The following is a 5,143-nucleotide window of genomic DNA, read 5'->3' as shown; positions in this document are numbered from 1 at the left end:
GGTTCTGTCCCATGACCACCCCTTGCCTGGGGCCCGGGGGGGCTCAGACCCAATTTGCAGCAGCCGAGGGGGCTTGGGCCCAATTTGTGACACCCGGGGGGGCTCAGGGCATGTCGCAGGGTGGGAGCAGATGGGGGAAAACAAGCGGCATGCTGTGCTGGCGTCTCCCCTCCTCTGGAAGCTGGGCGCTGATTTCACTCCGGCTCCCGGGAAGAGGGAGGGAGGGAGGTGGCGTTGGAGCAGGGAGGGCTCGCTGGAGCATCCATCCATTTTTCATGAGCGCGATATCTATTTTTCCCCGAGCTGGCTTCCCCCACATCGATCCCCTCGCCAGCCGCCAGGCCTGCTCTGCTCCCTGTGCCAGCGGCTCCACGGTGGTGGGGAACGGTGGGACGAGCATGTCTGATGCTGGGAACCTCCCAAAATCCATCTCCTGGGGACAGAGGGACTGTCACTTGGGCCAGGGCGGCACATGTGGGAATGCTGAATGTCCCCTCCAATGTTGCCACCTCCCTGTTGACCGTCCCATGGGGACATGGCCATGCTCCAGCCTGGAGAAGGGAGGACGTTGGGTTTGGGGCTGGGTCTTGCCTTGGTGCTCCGCGGGTTTAAGCTCTGCCTGACTCAGAGTCCAGCAGCTCTGTGGCACAGCCACATCGCCCTGCCAGTGCCTCAGTTTCCCCATTTCCAAGCTGTGGCCCATAGCTCCCCACCAGTGCCTGTGGGGATGAGCAGCACCCAGAGAAAGAGAATTTGAGAGGCAAGTGGGTGCTGATGGCATGGGAGGGAGTGGGACGGGACGCGTGGGTGAGCAGGGCTCCATTGGCAGCATCCCACCCCCACCAACCCTCTGCCCACACGCCACGGGGACCTGCCGCGTTCAGGGGGTGCTGCAGGACCTGGTGATGCAGAGGAGGGGCTGAGGCTGAAGGGGAGCATCCGGGGACAGGGCAGGGGGGAGCCACTTCTCCTGGGTTTCTCCCCACTGGAGGTGTGACCCTTGTCCAACCCCTGGCTGGGGGACATGGGCGGCTGGGGACCTGCCTTAGGAGCAGGATGAGGCTGGTGCCTTGGCTTCCAAAACACATCTAATGGCTTTTTGGAGCCTGTGGTGGTATTTAGCACCCACGACACTCTGCAGTGAGGGGTCCTGTGGCTGAACGCCACCTCCCCGCCCTGGTGGCTCACGGGCCTGACGCTGATGGCACCTGTGCTGGGTTGGTGCCCACCCACCTCACCCCAACCCTGGCTCCTGGCCAGACCCCTGAGCCTGGGGGCAAAGGGCCATCGCTGCTTGCATGGCTGCTGCCATGTCCGGAGGGATGAAGGGGTTTGAAGAAGAGGCTCAGGACCCAGTGGTACCCCAAGAGAACATCAGGGGGCTCAAGGCAGTGGTGGGCCACGGTCTCCTGGCTCCTCTCTCCTTGTGGAGTCTTGACTTTTTGTTCAGCCCTTCCTGGGCCCAAGAGGGGCCAAGAGAAGGTCTGGAACATGCTGCATGCTGTCGGTGGGGCTCTGGCTGGGCTTTCAGTGGAGGTCAGGCTGGGCAGGAGCTTCTCCCTCTTCCCCTCATTGCAGCCGGTGCGGAGCAGGACATAGCTGGGCTGAAGCAGGAGTGTTACCCCACGGCAGGGACGGCCAGGACCTCCAGAAGAGGGTGGAGGAGATGGGCCCAAGGTCCGTCTTGGACCACAACCCCAACCATGGATGTTGCGATCCAGCTCTGCCCTGCTCTGGGCATCCTGTGCTGCTCTTGGGTGGGGGGTTCCCCCGAGGGACACGGGGCTGCCTGGGACAGTGAAGGAGGTCAGGGCTTGGTGGCTTTGGGAGATTTGGGTCTTAGCAGATAAAAGTACTGCTGCGGGAAGGTCTTGTGGCAGCTGGAGGTGACGCCGCTGCTTGTTGCAATGAAGTTTTTTGCCTGTCCAGGCCTGGGGGGCTGGAGCTCTGCCTCTGCCTTACAACTCCCCATGCTGAGGGTTGGGGGTCTCCTGGTGCACCCGGACATGAGTTGTTCTCTCCGATCAGCAGAAAGAAGTAGGGAGCAGAGCAGAGAGTGGCTTTGGCACTGCAGCCAGCATTCCCCCGGCTCCCTGGGCTGTCTGGGGATGCCCCCATGTCTGGTTGTTTGGAAAGGCTGTGGGACCTGGGGGAGAGGGATGCTCGGGAGTCCCCATCGCAATGGCTCTGCTGCCCAGCCATGAGCTGCCTGAGACCCAGCGATGGATTCACCAGCCAGCCTAGCATAAGAGCGGCAACTGGAAGGGATGGGACTCAAACCGGTTGTTTTCTCTGCTCCTTCTGAGCCTCTTTGCCTGTTGCAAGGTGAGACAAGCTCTTTGGCATCATTGGGAGCCAACAAGGGAGCAGGAGAGCTGCTCTCAGCCCTCCGGTCTCCCAGGCAGCTCTCAGGGTAAGCTCAGGAAGGAACTTCCCGGCTCCCATCACGCAAACGGCAGATCCCCGGGGCCAGGCGAAGTGGCGAGGCCCTTTCCCACCATGAATTCCTGGTTTGTGCAGAGGGGGAATAGGCAGCACTGAGTCTGGAGCTGTGCTCTGAGCCTCTCTCCCAGCTGACGTGTGAGCGCCAAGCCCGGGAGTGCTGATCGATGGGTACACACACACACACATACAGGCAGCTTCTACCCAAACACTACCAGCAGCTCCTCCAGGGCCTTCTGTGGCTCCTCAGCATTGCTGGCATGATCCAAGCCCTCCAAGGGGACGCAGCCTCAGAGGCCGGCGGTCACACACCCCTCGGCATGGGCAGTGGTCTGAGCTGATGGGCTCAGAGCAGGAGGCAGCTCACACACAACTGAGCGCTGCCGGGAAAGGTGATCGGTACGATGGGATGTCTCCATGACTGACTGTGCTTTGGTCAGCAGGTTCTGCCCCCCCCAAGCAAGACGTTGCTGCTACTTGGGGATGTTGTGTAGAGCTGGGGGTGTCCCAGGGAGCCGGTACCCCCAGGAGCCTTGGCTGCGCGCTCTGCCACAGCTCTGTGTCTCGGGTGTGTTTTCTCTGCCTGTAGAGCAACTTGATTTGCTGCATTAGTAAAAATAGCTGGGCTAATGAATTCAGCTGGTGCAACCCTCTGTGTGTGTGTGTGTGTGTGCATGCGCTTCTCTCTGTGTGCGTGCGTGGATGTGTGCAGCTGAATCCCGAGGCTCGTGTGAGGTGCACCCCCAAGCTCCTGGGACTCTGGCAGGGTGGTGGGGTGCGTGTCCGTGTGTCTAGTTGTGCATATATATGTGTGAGTGTGTGTGTGTGTGTGTGCAGGAAGCCGTAAGCGATGGCTGCTTGCTGCCGAGCAGCACTCTGTCACTGGAGCAGTGGCTCCACAGAAATCATTTTGCAGCAGGCTTGGATTCTGGCAGGGCAATAACAAGGGTTCACGGTGGGCTTGGGGGCAGGAGGGGGGACTGCAGGGACCCGGTGGAGCAAGAGGGGATCCTCACAGGGACCTGGCGGGACAATTACAGATGTTCACAGGGACCTGGCAGGACAATAACAGGTCCTCACAGGGCCCTGATGGGGCAGCAGTGGATTCTCAGAGTCCTGGTGGGGCAATAACAGGTCCTGACAGGGACCTGGTGGGGCAATAACAGATCCTCAGAGTCGTGGCAGGGCAGTAGTGGATCCTCACAGAGTCCTGGCAGGACAATAGTGGATCCTTACGGGGGGCAGCCGAGGCAGGGGGGCCCCACGTTTGCGGGGTGCCCTTGTAGGGTGTCACGGCTCCGCGGAGGGCGCGGTGCCGCTGTCCATTGTGCTGAACGTGATCCAGTCGCTGTCCGTGGTGATGAACGGGTCACAGTCGCTGTCCGTGGTGCTGAGGTTGACCTGGCCAATGTCTGCAGTGCCGAGAGGACCTGCCCGGACATCAGGGCCGGGGTCCCGGTGTCCCTATCCCAGACCAGTCCGGGGTCTCTGATGGCCTCCAAGACCGGCTGACCCAGAGCTCACCCTCGGGCCCAGCCACAGTGGGGTGACTGTTGGACACAGCCTGGGGTGTCCCACACAGCGGTGGCACTGACAGGGTGGCTGATCATCCTGCCCGTCTCTTGAGGCCCTCAGCCCTCTTCACTACCACGTGGAGGGAGTAAACTCTCCGATAGCTTGGACAAGCTCTCTCTTCCTGGAAGCTTTCATCCTATTCTTCCCAGCGTCATCATCATCTGTGTAATATTTGTAGTGACAGGCTCTTAGACCCCCTTCTTTCTTCGCTCTTCCTGCGTCAAATCCGCCCCCCACCACTGCATCATCGCTCATTGTGGATGATAATACCCTCATGAATGGAGTGACTTCTCTGGTAATGACGTTTCCTGTGAAATGTGCACCCTGCTGTGAATTTGGGAGACTAAAAGACTTTGCCCTTTGCTTTTGTCAGGTTTCCTCCCACTGTGGATTGGGAAGCAGCACTCCACCGCTGGCAGATGCTTCCCCTGTGAGGTGGGGGCTGCGAGAGCAGAGGGGGGGTTGCTATGGGGTGGGGGGTGCAAAGCTGGGCCTTCCTGTGGGATCCCAGAGTAAGGATGGTCATTCCAAGTGCTGAACTCTCTTTCTGGTGGTGTTGTAGTTGGCCCAGTCACACAATCTGTAAACAGGGAGATGATGGGGAGAGGAGGAAAGGCCAAATCTCTGCTCTCCTGCTGCTTTGGGGTGACCAAAAGGCATCTGGAGGTGCTCATGGAGCTGCTGGAACATCAGAGGGGTCTGTATTGACACCCCTAAGGCAGATGGCTTCATATTGCCCTGTCCCTCTGCTGTCTCAGCGGGTTGGAGGCAGGGCCTAAAGCAGGGCAGAGTGTGAGCTGCGTGTCCCAGCACACGGCAGCTCTGATCCCAGTGGGATGTTGTACTTGCTCTTCGTACATCGGAGCAATGTGCCCTCAGCCCCAGGCCGTGGGAGCCTGGGGGGTTGCTTGGCTGCAGCAGGGGCTCTCCTGTAGCAGTGGAGGACAGATCCCAGCATTGTGGGACAGAGGAAAGAATGGTTATCGGATCCACTCCTCTCCCCAGTCTGTGCCCCCAGCCCACCCTCTCCAGACTGGTGTTCTCCCCCCAGGCACAGTCCTGCTCCTTTTGGGGTGCTGGGAACTCCCAAATCCTTCCCTGCCCTTTTTCCTGAAGAGATGTGGCC

This window comes from Pterocles gutturalis, unplaced genomic scaffold (assembly GCF_000699245.1).
Source record: "Pterocles gutturalis isolate BGI_N339 unplaced genomic scaffold, ASM69924v1 scaffold18963, whole genome shotgun sequence".
In the NCBI taxonomy this organism is placed as follows: Eukaryota; Metazoa; Chordata; class Aves; order Pterocliformes; family Pteroclidae; genus Pterocles; species Pterocles gutturalis.
This window is presented reverse-complemented; position numbering follows the sequence as displayed.